The sequence below is a fragment of the Diceros bicornis genome, chromosome 20 (assembly GCF_020826845.1).
Source record: "Diceros bicornis minor isolate mBicDic1 chromosome 20, mDicBic1.mat.cur, whole genome shotgun sequence".
Lineage (NCBI taxonomy): Eukaryota > Metazoa > Chordata > Mammalia > Perissodactyla > Rhinocerotidae > Diceros > Diceros bicornis.
In genome coordinates, this window is record NC_080759.1 from 7,080,065 (window position 1) to 7,099,273 (window position 19,209).

Here is a 19,209-nt window from a genome sequence, read left to right on the forward strand (position 1 = left end):
GAATTGATGGTCTCTTTAGTTTGACCTCTGTCTGAAAGCTCTACTCTTTAACTCCCTTCCTCCCTCATTTATTGTTTCTGATATTATATCTAACCTCTTTTTTGTGCATTTGTATCCATTACCCTCTTATCATTGGAATAGATAATTTTTCCTATTTGTGGTCTTCCCTTTTCCCCTTAAATCAGTCCCTTTAACATTTCGTCTAGCACTGCTTTCTTGGTGACAAACTCCTTTAATTTTTGCTTGTCTGGGAAATTTTTGATCTCTCCTTCCATTTTGAATGATAACCTTGCTGGGTAGAATATCATTGGTTGTAAGTTTTTCCTTTTAGCATTTTAAATATATCATGCCACTCTCTTCTAGCCTGTAAGGTTTCTGCCGAGAAGTAAGCTGATAGCTTTATGGGGTTTCCTTTGTATGTAACTTGTCTTTCTCTTGCGGCTTTTAGGATTCTCTCTTTATCTTTAATTCTGGACATTTTGATTATGATCTGTCTTGGTGTGGGCCTCTTTGGGTTTATCTTGTTTGTGGCTCTCTGTGCTTCCTTTACCTGGATGTCTGTTTCCTTCCTTAGGTTAGGGAAGTTTTCATCTATTATTTCTTGAAATAGATTCTCTGCCCCTTTGTCTCACTCTTCTCCTTCCGGGACACCTATAACACGGATGTGGGTGCTCTTGATGTTGTCCCAGATGTCCCTTAGACTGTCCTCACTCTTTTTAATTCTTTTCTCTTTTACCTGTTCAGCTTGGGTAATTTCTTCTAGTATTTCCTCCAGCTTGCAGATCCGTTCTCTTGTATCCTCTACTCTGCTTTTGAGTCCCTCTAGTGAATTTTTCATTTCCAGTATTGTATTCTTCATTTCTGATTGGTTCTTTTTTCTATCTTCCATTTCTTTGTTGACATTCTCACTGAGTTCATCCATTCTTCTCCCCAGATCAGTGAGCATCCTTAACACTCTCTGTTTGAACTCTCTGTCTGGTAGGTTGCTCATTTCTGTTTCACTTAGTACCTTTTCTGGGGTTTTGTCCTGTTCCCTTACTTGGAGTGTATTCCTTTGCCTTCTCATTTTGCCTCTTTCCCCGTGCTTGCATCTGTGTATTAGGTAGGTCAGCTGCGTCTCCTGTTCTTGGATAGGTCACTTTATATAAATGATGCCTTAGGAGGCCTGCAGTGTGCTTCCCTCAGTTCTCAATGTTCCAGGAGTGACCCCCTATGTGGGGTACATGTGTCGTTCTGTTGTGGAGTCTTTGCTCTCCCTGTAGGCACCCAGGGAGGCTGAGTTATGCTCCTGGCCAGCTGTCGTAATGCTCAGCTGCTTGTAATTGTTGTGGGCCCTTCAGTCTCTTTATCCGGTGTGGGAAGCCCCAGCACAGTTGGCTGCAAGTTCTAATACCACATTTGTGTTGCAGTATTTCTTTTAAGTGAGTAGGCCCCCAGTGTTGCAGATTGTTGGGCTCATGGGCTTACAATTGTTATAAGCCTCCAGACTTTAGGTCTCTTGTCAGCTCTCTGAGGATATCAGCTGGGTGGCCCTGGCCTCAGGCACTGGAGCACCCAATTGTTTCAGGCTTTGGAAGGTGGGGCAAACCTCCTATGTGTCTTTGAGAAGCACAAGTCTTCTGCAGCTGACAAGCCCCACCACCCACAGGTCCACACATACAGTCAACACTGTCCTGCCCTGTGTGCAGGCCCCAACCTCCTGAAGTGGACCCAGTCTCTCCATGGTGTGAGCCCCACACACACCATCACTGCCCCACACTCTCCACCTGCTCCTTGTGCACACCCTGCCCCACTGAGATAGGCTCAGTCACCAGGCTGCAGAGAATCCAGTCACCAATCTATGCAGGCCCACAAGTTGTCTGAGGGATTGTTGTTGGGTGGGGCCAGTCCCTAGGGTGGGCTACCTGCCCTGGTTGAGCTGGATTATATCGGTACTCTAGTGGGTGGGGTATACCCTGGGCTAGCAGGCCCCAGGGAGATCTCCAATGGTGTCTGTGTCAGCACACCCACACCAGGCCACAACAATGGCTGCTGCCAATGTCACAGTCCCTGGAGAGGTCTCACCTCTCACTGCAATGCATTCAGAGCCTATCGTGTGAGTCTCTTTTCACCACAGCACTGTTCAGCTTTCTTTCTGGTGATTTTAGGTTGCTTTCTGAAATGGGTGATTTGTGTGTGGGCCCTTTAAGAGCTGGTTTTAATTTCTTTGTGAACCAGCTTCTCTGGGGGTATGCCCCAATGTTTTAGTAGCAGGCAAAGTCAGATATTATGCCACTTGTCTCGATTGTGCTGGGTCCACTAAATGCCCACAGTGGGAGCACTCCCCGGCTCAGGGCCCTGCTCCTCCAGGGAGGCTGCGTACCTTTGGGCTGCTCCCTGGCAGCCATGAAGCACTGTGGCTTGTGAAGGTGGTGTTTTTTCTCTCCAGAAGGGAGTTTCTGCCTCTTGCACCTCAATTAGGACTGTCCTTTGTTGCAGGAGTTCCTCTTATCCAGTTTTCAGTTCTCTCTCAGGGGTAATTATTCCACGAGTCATTGTAATTTGGCTGTGTCCATAGGAGGAGGTGAGTTCAGAGTCTGCTTATGCCGTCATCTTGACTTCTCTCCAGAAGTATTTCTTTTAGTGCAATAAAGGGGTCAAAATTGTAGGCAGCACTGGAATTTTTGAGCAAAAACAAGAAAATAATTCATTAAAAAGATAAAATACACCAAGCAATCATTCATCCCAATGCATAAACCCCCTCACACGTGGACACCAAAATTCCATGCTCAATGAGTAGGTGTACAGCATGAAAAACAAATATTTTGCATAGCAATAAAATGAGTGATTAACAGTTCTGCTAACTCATATTGAAGGCCATCTCTTACTCTAAGTCCATATTAGGTTAATCTATTTATTCAATTTTGCCTTTTCATGTAGACTCCACTGGGAGACATATTTGATAATCAGTTTTTGCCAGTGACTATGATGGACATTTTGTGCACTGAGCTGAATAAGGCGGTAAAACCAAGAGAGCAGATATAGAACACTGTAGCATGTTTGTAGTGTAAGTGCCTGACATTAAACTTTTTGATTGTAATGTAAAAGTGCTTGACATTAAGCCTTTGATTTCTGAGGCATCCATTTCAAATACATCCATCCAAATAAACATATTGTCAGCTGTATGACAGAGCTAACAGATAAGCACTCAGGTTGCCCCCACCCATGAATTTCCCCTTTTAGAAAGCCCTGAGTGACCCTGGTAACTGACCATGTAAGTGACCCTGCTTTTTCCCTCTCCCACCCTAATTCCCACTCTTACATTTTAAATTCACCAATAAAGAGTAAATCCAAGAAACCCTAGCCATCCTGCCCATTGACCCCAATAAAGACAGAGCCTGCTGGTCCATGCTCTTGCTCTCTCTCCCTGAGACATCCCTGTGTGGCCCTTGGGGGTACTCTGTATCCTCTATGAGTAATAAAACTTATTTTTTCAAAGTTCCCTGATAGTTGTTGCACTCATAATAAGAACCACAAGAGCTGGTCCAACCACAACATTGGTTTTGGTCAGAGTAACGAGTAGCACAGGCCCAGGTGAGTGTCCCAGGTGTTCCTAACTTATAGCATCACTATCAAGAAGCTGAGGCTTAAACAGAACCATGATAAAATCTTTATTATCAGAAATAGCAATTAAGGTACTGATGTAGAAAGAATAAGGGACACAAAAGCGAAAACCGTGGTTTCTGATTTTCCTCTGGAATGAAATTATAGGCATAGTAGTGTAGTGTAGTGTTTTCCATATGAGTAATCCAACTCATGACTATTCTATCCACAAAACAAGAGCAAATTACTTACAATGATATATGTCATTTGAGAAGAATTTATCTTAAGAAATCCACATTGCCCATGAAATAAATGGGAATTTCCAAATATTTCAGATCAAGTTTGGGAAAAATTTTGTGAAAACAGATAAAATGGAAAGTTGTCTATATATATAACAGACAGAGCAGAAAGCTTAATAAGGTGGTTATTCAAATTGTGTAGAGAAGTTGAATTCAAACAAATAAAAATTTCAGGAAACAAATAAAAGGAGCAAGTTCTACAACCACAATTTGATCAAAGAATAGCAATTTCTTGCTCCAAGGCATTGAACCCTGCAATTATGGACACTTCCTCAGGATCAGGACAATAGGTTCTTTTATAACTGACATACCGACAAACCATTTCAGAGCCCCTTTATGTCTTTGTTCCTCAGACAATAGATGAAGGGGTTCAGCATGGGTGTGACCATGGTGTACATCACTGAGGCTATTGCACTTGAGTGTGAGCTGTGGGTAGCAGCATAGCTAAGGTACACACCTAGCATTGTACAATAAAATAAGGAGACAACTGAGAGGTGAGATTCACAGGTAAATAATGCTTTGTACTTCCCCTAAGCTGATGAGGTTTCCTGTATGATGAAAACTATCTTAGAGTAAGAGTAAATTTTGCCAGTGAGGGGACAACCAGCAAGCAGTACTGCTGCAAAATATATCACTGTGTCGTTAAGAAAGATGTCAGAACAGGCAAGTCAGACCACCTGTTTAACTTCATAGAATAAGTGGGGGATTTCTTTGTGTGTACAGAATGACAGCTGCAACACTGTTAAACTTTGTAACAAGGAATATAGGACACTCATAATCCAGGATACCAGAACCAGCAGCCTACAGAGCCAGGGTTTCATGATGACCATTTAGTGCAGGTGTGGCAGATGGTCACAAAATGGTCATAGGCCATCAGAAGAAAGTCATCCAACACCAGAAAGAGTATGTAAAAATACATCTGGTTAATGCAGCCTTCATAGGCTATAACTTAGCATCTTTGGGATGGTGGTGGAGGTGAAACAGATGTCTACAAAGGACAGGTTGGAGAGGAAGAGGTATATGAGTGTGTGGAGGTAGGAGTCTGAGATGGTGGCCAGGATGACGAGCAGGTTTCCAAACACAGCGATCAGATACATAGAAAGGAAAAGCTCAAATATGAGGGGCTGCAATTCTGGTTCCTTTGATAATCCCAGAAGAAGAAATTCTGAAATTTGGGTATCATTGCCTTGTACCATGTGGTGGTGATGATAACTAGCAATGAAAAAAATAACATAATTAATTTTCATCCAAATGGGCCTTAGTAACATAGTTGAAATACTGCAATTTATATTTGCAGTTGAGAAATCAATATATATATATTATATATATTACTATATATATGTATAGTACAGATGTAATCCCCTTTAAGGGATCTTTTGTGACATCTATGACTAGGAATTCTTTTCCCACTCTAGACTTTTCCCCAAGAGGTCATGTTTTTCACAGTTTTAGTGAGAAATGTTTTCATGAATTTGAGGTATATATGTTGAGTACTGGCCATCTTCTAGGCAAAGGGTGCAGGATGCTGAGAAACAAAAGCCCAAGAATATAATGATTGTTCAAGAATGTAAGTAAATAAATATCACATATCACGTTAGATGGTGACAGGTTCTATAAAGTATAAAAGAGTAGCTATAAATAAAAGTAGTTGGGGGTGTTATTTTTTACTGGAAATTCAAGAAGCCCTGCAAACCAAGTGACATTTCCATAGGAACCTCAAGGAAGATGGAAAGGAAATAGCCAGTGCAACGACTCTGAGGAAGGAACTTCTTTCAGAAAATCAAGGATCGAAAGGAAGCCAGTGTGTCAAGGGGAATGATAAACAGGGAGATTGATGAGGGATGGTGTCAGAGGATGTTGAGGACTGAGGTGGTCTCCCTGCTAGAGCTGAAACTTCAAGACACAGGGAGTCAACTCATTCACATGTTGACCTTTCATTTTGTTAATTTTGTTTGCAAGGAATTCTGTGAATAGAAATGATCTCCTAATTGTTATCTATTGGTTAACATTCTGATGTCTGTCTTTTAAGGGTCACATTTTGGAGTATATGGACTAGGTACCACTGCCCTGAGAACTGCTCATGCCCCACAAAATACACAGGCACACACACACAACCAACACACACAGCAGACACACACACACAGAGTGCACTATGACTTCCTGGGGTCGTGTTGCTACCAGGTTCCTCTCACCTCCAGCCTCAATAATTAGAAATGATATGATACAATAAAGCTGTCAACATCAGATTATCTTTACCCTGGAGAATGTAAAAATAGCACCCAAATTCCAGTTGGCAATCCAGCCATGGACATATAAACATGCTGCTCCATGTTCATATGACCACTTTGTGTCCTATTTTTAAAGAAACATAAAAAGAACTTCAAAAACGGAGAGAGGAAAGATTTAGACATAAGTGGAAAAAAAGATCTAAAATACTCAAGTGGTGTCTGAGAGATTGTGAGGAGGAGAAAACATCCTTGGTTCTGGCAGCATTCCAAACCCAGTTATATCCCTTTGATGCCCAGAAAAACTGATAAAGTAACAAAAAACAATTTATTTTCAAAAGAAAGGAATGATATATTACAATGTAGACACCTTATTGATTGAACTTGCCACTAGAAAAATGAGCAAAGGAAATAAACAAACCCTCAATTTATAACAAAACATAAAAAACATCCAACAATAGTGGGCATTTTTAGAGATGAAATGGTAAAAGACTTTAAATAATATTAGATGCAAAGATTTTGGAATCAGAAAACTGGGTTTTGAGTCTCAGATCTACCACATATTAGCTGTTGTCCATGGAGAGCCAATAAAAAAATCCTAAATGTGAATATCTTCACTCAAATAGTGGAGATGGCCACATCCATTGTCTGGAGGTGGTTGGCAGAGTTAGTCAACATATGTAAAAATTGAGCATAGTTCCTTCCAGTTAGTAAATGAATGGTTATCACTGGTGAGATGAGGCTGAATTTTTTTCTACCTCTCAAATGTCTCCATTGCTTCTCCACCTTTAGGTAATGAAATAATTGTGAAGTAAAGCTCATCAGCATACCCCTTTTTGCACATTAAATACAAGTTTTTTATATGAATACCCAACATGTGAGGTGACACTATGAAATGTAGGTCTCAAGGACTGTTGTTGCAAAGTCATGTCTAACTCCTCAGTCTGGGATTTCTAATAAATACGGAACATGCTCAAATACACCTCATCTTAAACATTCAAAAAAATGCCCTCACTTCACTGCCCATGCCTCCACACCTAATACTCTATTTTAGAACTCCTCTTAACCGCAAAAATCCTCTAATATATCTAATTTTACCGGAACCAATTTATGCCTCCTGTTCCTTCTTCATTTTCGGATTTCCTTTCTCATCACTTAATTATAACAATGATCCTTGTATTTCTGAGTCCAAAAGACACTTCTCTTTTTAACATATTAAATAAATTAATTATAATTTAATTAATCTCCCTAGCAAACAAATATGGCATTCTCTTGGCTCTTGGCTGGCTGCTCAGGCTCTCAGGTGACCTGATAAAAGTTCTCCACTTCCATTCTCTCTGAACTTTTCCTGAAGTACCTGCTGGGAACCCAGACTTACCTGGATGGGTTCTCTGAGAGGCAGGTCTCCATGTGGAATTCTGAATTTCTCCCTGGATGGTTGTTAATGGAGACTGAAGCTCTGTTCCCAGAGAGGACAGCAGGAAGGAGTCAAGCATTGGATCCCACCAAGTCTTAGGAATCCAAAAGCAACAACCATGTCCCGTCCAGCTCAAGGTTGCACATGCTGAGGTACTGCAGCGGGGAAGATATTTACAGCTCCCTATTGCTGCTCATTAGGCACTGTTTCTAGTTTTACTCCCACTTCTAAGCACATCATTTCTTTGTGGGACACTGATCTGGACACAAAGGAAATTATCCGTGCTGATTCTGTCTCCAAGACCAAATTAGAAGTTAGGTGAATCCAGTTTTTATTACTCCTTATCCATCAACTCACCTGCCTTCCAGATGTCTCACTTTTTTGTACCTTATCCCAATCTTTAGTTAACGTTTTCTCCAAATTTGGCTGATGAATCTGTCTCGACTATGTCTCATGGGCCTCTAAAGTATTGACTTGTGATGGGCAATATCTCCTGATTTCTCTAGAAAATTTCTATTTCCTCGCCACTAAAGGAGAGAGGTGTGTTTTTTTGCTATAAAACTATGGGTACTATATCCTTTGGCTTCGTGATGCTTTTGACAAATCAGTTAGGAGTTTCATGATTTTAAGATCTGTCATGTAGTCCTTCATTTAAAAACTGTTAGTTAATTATAAAATATATTTAGATCTTTTCATGCACTGTGGACTGAGATTAGATTCTTGTATGGATTGTCTCATTTAGTTTTTACAAAAATCCATTCTATGAGGTCAGTACTATTATGAACCTCACTCTACATTTGCATAAATGGGGCTCAGAAGGGTAAAGTGATCTGCCCCAAGTTATGACTGAGTGAGTGATAAACTCTTTTTGTAACTCCAAGTTATTTCCAGTTCCCATACTCTAGGCCAGTGGTTCTCAACCAGCAGTGATTTTGCCTGCATGGATACTTGGCATTGTCTGGAGACATTTTTGGTTGTCACAACTGGGAAAGTACTACTGCCACCTAATGGGTTAAGGCCAGTGATGTTGCTCAACATCCTACAATGTATAGGACATCCTCACCAGAAAAAATTATGCAGCACAAATGCCAACAATAGGAAGATTGAGAAATACTATTCTAAATTCTGTAACATCAAAGTGTATATGAATCACTTGTGGATCTTGTTCAAATGCAGATTTGGATTCAGCACATGTAGGGCAGGCCCAGAAATTCTGCATTTGTAGCTAGCTCCCAGCTGATGTTGATGTTACAGATCCTGTTTTGTGGACCACTCTGAGTATCAACGTTGTGGTCCAGTGTTAGAGTCACATGTAGGTATTTTGAGGACTTCTCTACCAAGAAACTTTCCATGCACCTTGGGTCTGACCTTATGTGGTCAAATTTTAGACTCAGCAGTTCAGCTTCTGCGTGCACATGTTTATACATGCCTCTTGATTATTTCCCGCATGACAGCAAATAAAGCTTTTAGGCCTTTGTTCTTTATCTATAAATTTGGGAAATTTCAGCTACATTATGGAGTGGGTGTAAGAAGTAGGTAGTATTTTAGAGCTCAGCCATAAATATTAAAAATAAAGATATTCTTTAACTCAGATTTTCTCAATGTCAGCACAATTGACATCCTGGGGCAAATCAGTCTCTGTGGTGGGGTCTGTTCTGTTCATTTTAGAATGTTTAGAGCATCCTTGGCATCTGCCCACCCTTCTTCAGTGTCACAGCCTGAAATGTCTCTGGATATTACTCAATGTCCCCTTTGGGACAAAATTGCCTCTTATTAGAGTGATAGTTTTCACTTAACTATCTCAAAATATTTCTTTTGTGTTGGTATATTAGCAATTCTGATTGCTAATTAGATTGCATTGGTATATTAGCAATTCTGATTGCTAAGAATATAAAAGACCATCAAAAGTATAAATGGCATAGCCATACCATGAAATATTATGGGACCATCAAAATAATGAATCATCATTAAACTGGTTTATTAGAGGGATATCCATAAGGTACTATTGAGTAAGAAGGAAAAGGGGACACAAGCTAGAGAAAGATTGTCCTAAAACACAAAGAGCATTTGTCATGTGCACAAGATTCTATTCATGCATTTGAATTAAAAGTATGTGAATATGTGTGGGTGCATATATAGAAAGAAAAGTTTTAAAAGAAACTAAAAACTCAGGGAAGGAAGAATGACAGTGAGAATACTGTTAGGTTAAATGTAGTACTTTCAAAACAACTGTAGGAAACCGAAGAGATTGAAAATCTAAAACTAACTTTATATAAATATAAAATATTAATAATTTAATGACATCAAAATGGGTCACTAATTCATGATTAATTTGCCAGAGACTTGGAAATAAAAGAATATAATAGGAAGGCTTTTAAAATGCAGAGAGGACCACCAATGGATCATTGATGAAGTTAAAGGAGAAAGCAAAGCATATCTGGAGACAAATGAAAATGAAAATACACCATACCAGCTCATGTGGGATGTAGCAAAAGCAGTCCTGAGAGGGAAACTCATAGCAATACAGGCCCACCTTAAAAAACAAGAAAAGACCAAATAAGCAACCTCAAACTATGCCTAACAGAATTAGAAAAAGAAGAATAAACAAATCCTAAAGTCAGAAGAAGGAGGGAAATAATAAAAATCAGAGCACGAATAAATGAAATTGAAATTAAAAAAACAGTAGAAAGGATCAGTGAAACAAAGAGCTGGTTCTTTGAGAAGATAAACAAAATTGAAAAACCCTTAGCCAGACTCACCAAGAAAAAAAATGAGAAAGCTCAAATAAATAAAATTAGAAATGAAAAAGGAGAAGTTACAACAGATACCACAGAAATACAAAAGATTAGAAGAGAATACTGTGAAAAACTATATGCCAACACATTGGACAATCTAGAAGAAATGGGTAAATTCCTAGCCTCATACAACCTCCCGAAACTGAATCAAGAAGACATAGAAAACCTGAATAGACCAATCACAAGTAAAGAGATTGAAACAGTAATCAAAAATCTCCCAAAAAATAAAAGTCGAGGACCAGATGGCTTCTCTGGAGAATTTTACCAAACATGCAAAGAAGACTTAATACCTATCCTTCTCAAACTATTCCAAAAAGTAGAGGAAGATGGAACACTTCCCAGCACATTCTATGAGGCCAACATCACCCTGATACCAAAGCCAGGCAAAGACAATACTAAGAAGGAAAACTACAGACCAATATCCCTGATGAACATAGATACAAAAATCCTCAACAAAATATTGGCAAACAGAATACAGCAATACATTAAAAAGATCACACACCATGATCAAGTGGGATTTATACCAGGGACAGAGGGATGGTTCAACATCCACAAATCAATCAATATGATACACCACATTAACAAAACGAGGAATAAAAACCATATGATCATCTCAACAGATGCAGAGAAGGCTTTTGACAAGATCCAACATCCATTTATGATAAAAACTCTCAATAAAATGGGTATAGAAGGAAAGTACCTTAATATAATAAAGGCCATATATGACAAACCCACAGCCAACATCATGCTCAATGGGGAAAAACTGAAAGCCATCCCTCTGAAAACAGGAACAAGACAAGTGTGCCCACTCTCACCACTCTTATTCAACACAGTACTGGAGGTTCAAGCCAGAGCAATTAGGCAAGAAAAAGGAATAAAAGTAATCCAAAGAGGCAATGAAGAAGTGAAACTCTTGCTGTTTGCAGACGACATGATCTTATATATAGAAAATCCTAAAGAATCCATTGGAAAACTATTAGAAATAATCAACAGCCAAGTGTCAGGGTACAAAATCAACTTACAGAAATCAGTTGCATTTTTATATACCAACAAAGAACTAACAGAAAGAGAACTCAAGAAGACAATCCCATTTACAATTGCAACAAAAAGAATAAAATATCTAGGAGTAAATTTAACCAAGGAAGTGAAAGACCTATACAATGAAAACAATAAGACACTACTGAGTGAAATCAATGATGACATAGAGAAATGGAAAAAGATTCCATGCACTTGGATTGGAAGAAAAAACATAGTTAAAATGTCCATACTACCTAAAGCAATCTACAGATTCAATGCAATCCCAATCAGAATCCCAAGGACATTCTTCACAGAAATAGAACAAAGAATACTAACATTCATATGGGGCAACAAAAGACCCTGTATAGCTAAAGCAATCCTGAAAAAGAAGAACAAGGCTGAAGGCATCACAATCCCTGACTTCAAAACATACTACAAAGCGATAGTAATTAAAACAACATGGTACTGGTACAAAAACAGACACACAGATCAATGGAACAGAATTGAAAGTCCAGAAATAAAACCTCATATCTATGGGCAGCTAATCTTTGACAAAGGAGCTAAGGACATACAGTGGAGAAAGGAAAGTCTCTTCAATAAATGGTGCTGGGAAAACTGGACAGTCACTTGCAAAAGAATGAAAGTAGACCACTTTCTTTCACCATACACAAAAATTAACTCAAAATGGATAAAAGAGCTGAAGGTGAGACCTAAAACTATAAAACTCCTGGAGGAAAATATAGGTAGTACACTGTTTGCCATCAGCTATAAAGGGATCTTCTTGAATTCCATGTCTACTCAGACAAGGGAAAGAAAAGAAAAAATAAACAAGCGGGACTTCATCAGATTAAAGAGCTTCTACAAGGCAAATGAAACCAGGATCAAAATGAATAGGGAACTCACCAGCTGGGAAAAAATATTTGCAAACCGTATATCTGACAAGGGATTAATCTCCATAATATATAAAGAACGCACACAACTGTATAACAAAAAAACAAACAACCCAATCAAGAAATGGGCAGAGGAAATGAACAGACACTTCTCCAAAGAAGATATACAGATGGCCAATAGGCACATGAAAAGATGCTCAACATCACTAGTCATCAGGGAAATGCAAATCAAAACCACACTAAGATATCACCTTACACCCGTTAGAATGGCTATAATCACCAAGACAAAAAGCAACAAATGCTGGAGAGGCTGTGGAGAAAGGGGAACCCTAATCCACTGATGGTGGGAATGCACACTGGTGCAGCCTCTATGGAAAACAGTATGGAGATTCTTAAAAAAATTAAAAATAGAAATACCTTATGATCCAGCTATCCCACGACTGGGTATCTATCCAACGAACCTGAAATCAACAATCCAAAAAGGCTTATTCAACCCTATGTTCATCGCAGCTTTATTCACTATAGCCAAGCTGTGGAAGCAACCCAAGTGTCCCTCGACTGATGAATGGATAAAGAAGATGTGGTATATATATACCATAGAATACTACTCACCATAAAGAAAGACAAAATCGTCCCATTTGCAACAACACGGATGGACCTGGAGAGTATTGTGTTAAGTGAAATAAGCCAGAAAGAGAAAGACAAACAGTGCATGATTTCACTCATATGTGGAAGATAAACCAACACACAGATAGATAGAACTGTTTGGTGGTTACCAGGGGCTAGGGGGGTGGGGGATGAGCACAAGGGGTGGAGGGATGCACTTATATGGTGGCTGATAAGCCAAAATGTACAACAAAAATTTCACAATAAAAAAATGAAAAAAAAAGTTAAAAATAATTTGGTATGAAATACAAACAGTAACGTGAGAATGATTGGAAATGGGGTTATCCACTATTCGTTTGAGACTCAAATCCTTATTATATATTGTCTAGAAAAATAAATCTAATTGCTCATGTAAAAAAAATGCAGAGAGCAATCAGTATTTAAATTTATAATTTTCTCTTATGTAAACATATATGAGTTTGAATATGCTTATTGTAGATACAGGTAATCATTAATCAAATGTAAAGAAGATTGCCTTCCAGATGATGGACAAAGGTGATGCAACTTTTAGAAATAGATCTAATCATAAAACACAAAAAGAAAAAATAAGGATTAACAGAGATGTGAAAATGAGTTGGAAATATGTATAAATGTTGATTTATTAGCACAATGTATGCAGAAGAATCTTCACTTTGATTTGTGTTTAAAGCAAAGATTCACAAGTGAAGAATAATATTAAAGTGACAGCCCAATTCTTTCAGTTAAAAAAAAAGCAAAGGAGGAACATAATATGAACAACCTATAGAATTGACCACACAAAGTTTATAACCTTTTGCAAGTTCTCCCCAATAGCTCTATACATGAGTAAATGAATCAAATGGAAAAGTCAGTTGGTGAAAAAAATTATTTTCTTTTTTGAATGAATGCATATAAAAACAGGAATCAAAACACTGTGACCTCACGATACAAAATGAAGGACTCCCACAGATAATTTATAATAGAGAAAATACATGTTTAACAAACCCATGAAAACATTCAGCCTCACAGATAGTGAAAGAACTAGAAAATAAAGCTTTTAGCATACTCCTTTTCACATATTATATAATTTTCTGTCATGTGACTACCCAGAGTGAGAAGATACCATGATAGGTATGCCTCATGAACTGCTGATGCAAGATAATATTTTCAAGCATTCCTTGGTCTGGATCTTTCCCGTCTATAGGGAAACAATCTCAAATATGCCCCACCTTAAAAATAAAAAAGAAATGCCCTCATTTCACTGTACATCCCTCCTCAGTTAATATGCTATTTCCCCACTCCTGTTAATTGCAAAGATCCCTGGACTTATGTTCTACTTTTACTGGAAGAACTTTACATGTCTCCTTCTGTCTTCTAATTGAGCTTCCATAAATTTCATTTAATTGTCAATACGGACCCCTGCATTGCTGATGTCAATGTGTCTTTTTGTTTTGGCATCACAAATGAATACATTAATTAATTAAAAAAGAAAGAAAACACAGTGATCTCTGGGATTTGGGTTAGGCAAGATTGGCTCTCAGGTGACCTCAGGAAAACCTTCAGGTTTTCATGCTCTTTACCCTCTCCTACAGTGTCTACAGTGCTCTTGGAATTACGTGGATGTAGTCTCTGAGAGGAAGGTCTCTGAGTGGAAATACAAATGTCTCCTTGGGTGGTAGATGAGGGAGACTGAAGCTCTATCACCAGACGAGATGGAAGGAAGGAGTCAAACATCAGTCACGTACCAGACTTAGGACTCTAAAAGCAATGACCATGTCCTGTCCAATCCAAGGTTGCACTGTATGGAACAGCAAAAGACGCCAAATAGCCAAAGAAGTCCTGAGAAAAAAGAACAAGGCTGGGGATATCATACTCCTTGATTTCAAAATATACTACAAAGCTGTAGTAACCAAAACAGCATGGTACTGGCAGAAAAACAGACACACAGATCAATGCAACAGAATTTAAAGCCCAGGAATAAGCCCACACATCTGTGGACAGATAATTTTTGACAAAAGATCAAAGAACATACAATGGAGAAAGAAAAGTCCATGAATCTTTGAGTATGGTATTTTATATAGCAAGGGATGTTAAAAGTTAGGCAAGTGGAATAAGGTTCCTAATAAGCTGACATTAATAATATTAGCCATGCTTATCCAGGTGGAACTAACTTAGTCACATGGTTCTCTAAATATGAATGTGAGAGACAGAAGAACTGGAGTGAGAGAGAGATTTGGAAATGTTAAACTGCTGGCTTTAAAGTTGGGAGGAAAGCCATGAGCCAAGGAATGCAGGTGTCCCCTAGAAACTGGAGTAGGAAATTTATCCAGATTCTCCTCTGGAGCTTTGAGAAGGAACCCAGATGTGCAGACCTCATTTTAGCCCAATAAGATTCCTTTCAGGCTTATGATATCCAGAATTATAAGACCATACTTTTTTTGTTTTAATTAACTAGTGTGGTAAATTGTTATAGCAGCAATAGGAATCTAATACAGTCATGTGTCCAATAAATTTTTTTGAGGAGACTGGATATAAGCCCCTCAATTCATTCATGTAACTTCCTTTGGTGAAATCATTTTGTGTTGATATCCCACCTTAAGTAGAAGTAGAAATCTAAAGTCAATTTGGAGATATTTAGCTTCATTATCTGATACAGAGAATTTCCGTTGTAGAAACGTAAATGTGATTCTGACTTTGAGGCATTAAGATAGGAAAAGTAACCATCTGGGAGCGAATATTTGCAAAACATACATCTGCCAAGGGGTTGATCTCCATAATATATGAAGAACTCACACAACTGAACAACAAAAAAACAAACAACCAGAACAAAAAATGGGCAGAGGAAATGGACATTTCTCCAAAGAAGATATACAGATGGCCAATTGGCACATTAAAAGATGTTCAACATCGTTAATCATCAGGGAAATGCAAATCAAAACAACACTAAGATATCACCTCACACCCATTAGAATGGCTATAATCACCAAGACAAAAACAACAAATGTTGGAGAGGATGTGGAGAAACAGGAACCTTCATACACAGCTGGTGGGAATGCAACCTGGTGCAGCCTCTATGGAAAACGGTATGGAGATTCCTCAAAGAATTAAAAATAGAGATACCCTATGATCCAGCCATCCCACTACTGGGAATCTATCCAACGAATCTGAAATCAACAATCCAAAGAGGTTTATGCACCCCTATGTTCATTGCAACATTCTTCACCATATCCAAGAAGTGGAAGCAACCTAAGTGTCCCTCAACTGACGATTGGATCAAGAAAATGTGGTATATATATACAATGGAATACTACTCAGCCATAAAAAAAGACAAAATCTTCCCATTTGCAACAACATGGATGGGCCTGGAGGGTATTATGTTAAGTGAAGTAAGCCAGAAAGAGAAAGACAAACACTGTATGATCTCACTCATATGTGGAATATAAACCAACACATGGACAGAGAAAACTGTATTGTGGTTACCAGGGGCAGTGGGGATGGGGGGTGTGCACAAGGGGTGAAGGGAGACATATATATGGTGATGGACAAACAAAAATGTACAACCCAAAATTTCGCAATGTTAAAAACTATTAAAACATCAAAAAAAAAAAGGATAGGAAAAGTAGGAGAGTGACATCAGCATCATGGTTGAGTAGGCGATTCCCTTAGTCTCTCTCCCCTTAAGATACAACCAAAAGGACATTCATTAACCAACAGAGGTTACCCATGCAGCACAATAGGATGTCTGAGAGATCCACACAACCATACATCTGAAGGTGGGGGTACTGGATCCCCGGGAAGCAGTGGAAGTGGGTGAGTGGATCTCCTCCCCCTCCCCAGCAGCAGTGATTTAGGTCACGGGTCCACATGCAGCGGCTGGCACATGACTGTGTGGAGAGTCAGGGGAGTGGGTGGGCCTCCACCCAAACACTTCTGCTTTTGGAGTTACATCCTGGCCCATGGGGGTGCTCCAAACCAAGGAGGCTCAGCACTGCATGGGTGCCCCCACTAAGCCCAGCATCCCAGACTGGCCACTGTTGAGGGCAGAGTGGGCTCATGCATACAAAAGAGGGTGCTCCTTCCTTCCCCTCCCACCTGGTACACCAGCTCGGCCAGTTGGCTAGGGCAGCAGATCCACACCAGAGCACCTGCACCCTTGTGTGTCACCTGCCAGGCAGCAGTGGCCAGTGGGCAGATGCAGATGGACCGTGTTGGTACAGCTTCCAGCAGATGGGCACAACTTCCAGGGGATGCAGTGGGTTCAGAAAACACAGCTCCTGCCCCTCCAAGTTGTGGCAGGTGAAATCTTTGACAAGATACTACTACTATGAACCAGCAAAGGTCCACTTCATCAAACAGCAAGAAATACATTAACTCTCCAGATCAGATGGAAAATGACAAGTCTCCAGAAACCAATCCCGAAGTCACAGAAATTTACAATCTAAATGACACAGAGGGAATATTGGAAGATGGCGGCATAAGAAGACGCTGAACTCACCTCCTCCCATGGACACAGCCAATTTACAACTACTCATGGAAAAATTACCCCTGAGACAGAACTGAAAACTGGATAAGAGGAACTCCTGCAACAAAGGACAATCCTAATTGAGATAGAAGAGGCAGAAACCCCCTTCTGGAGAGAAAAAATGCCGCCTTCACAAGCCGCCAGCTTCACGGCTGCTGGGAGCAGCCCAAATGTAGGCAGCCCTCCCTGGAGGAGCGGGGCCCTGAGCCGAGTAGCTCAGGGCACTTTGTGGACCCAAAACAATTGAGACAAGTGGCATAATATCTGACTTTGCCTGCTACTAAAACATTGGGGAGTACCCCCAGAAAAGCTGGTTCACAAAGAAATTAAAACCGGCTCTTAAAGGGCCCACATGCAAACTCACCCATTTCAGAAAGCAACCTAAAATCACCAGAAAGAAAGGTGCACAGTGCTGTGGTGAAAAGAGACTCACCTGATAGGCTCTGAATGCATTGCAGTAAGAGGTGAGACCTCTCCAGGGACTGGGACATTGGCCGCGGCCATTGTCGTGGCCTGGTGTGGGCATGCTGACACAGACACCATTGGAGTTCTCCATGGGGCCTGCTAGCCCAGGTCTGCCCCACCCACTAGAGCACTGATTTAATCCAGCTCAACCAGGGCAGGTAGCCCACCCTAGGGACTGGCCCCACCCAACAACAATCCCTCAGACAACTTGTGGGCCTGCATAGATTGGTGACTGTATTCTCTGCAGCCTGGCAACTGAACCCACTTCAGTGGGGCAGGGCATGCACAAGGAGTGCGTGGAGAGTGTGGGGAAGTGGTAGAGTGTGTGGGGCTCCCACTGTGGAGAGACTGGGTCCACTTGAGGAGGTCGAGGTGCACACACGGGGCAGGACTGTGTTGACCGTGTGTGTGGACCTGTGGGTGGTGGGGCTTGTCACTGCAGAAGACTTGTCATTCTCAAAGACCCACATAGGGGTTTTGCCCCACCTTCCAAAGCCTGAAACAATTGGGTGCTCCCGTGCCTGAGGCCAGGGCCACCCAGCTGATATCCTCAGAGAGCTGACAAGAGACCTAAAGGGTGGAGGCTTAGAGCAATTGTAAGCCCCTGACCCCAACAACCTGCCACACTGGGGGCCTACTCACTTAAAAGAAATACTGCAACACAAATGTGGTATTAGAACTTGCAGCCAACTGTGCTGGGGCTCTCCACACCTGCTAAAGAGACTGAAGGGCCCAGAACAACTACAAGCAGCTGAGCATTACAACAGCTGGCCAGGAGCATAACTCGGCCTCCCTGGGCACCTACAGGGAGAGCAAACAGGCCACAACAGAAGGACACATGTACCCAACATAGGGGTCACCCCTGGAACATTAAGAACTGAGGGAAGCACACCGCAGGCCTCCTAAGGCATCACTTATATAAGGTCACCTATCCAAGAGCAGGAGATGTAGCTGATCTACCTAATACGTAGACACAAGCACAGGGAAAGAGGCAAAATGAGAAGGCAAAGGAATACATTCCAAGTAAGGGAACAGGACAAAACCCCAGAAAAGGAACTAAGTGAAACAGAAATGAGCAACCTACCAGACAGAGAGTTCAAATAAAGAGTGTTAAGGATGCTCACTGATCTGGGGAGAAGAATGGATGAACTCAGTGAGAATGTTAACAAAGAAATGGAAGATAGAAAAAAGAACCAATCAGAAATGAAGAATACAATACTGGAAATGAAAAATTCACTAGAGGGACTCAAAACAGAGTAGAGGATACAGGAGACCGGATCTGCGAGCTGGAGGAAATACTAGAAGAAATTACCCAAGCTGAACAGGTAAAAGAGAAAAGAATTAAAAAGAGTGAGGACAGTCTAAGGGACATC

General features: G+C 40.4%; 1 pseudogene; it reads right to left on the reverse strand.

The window, feature by feature from the left end:
- Positions 1-4,204: 4,204 nt before the first annotated feature.
- Positions 4,205-17,875, reverse strand: LOC131418847 (olfactory receptor 7A10-like; annotated as a pseudogene).
- Between the last annotated feature and the right edge of the window lie 1,334 nt (positions 17,876-19,209).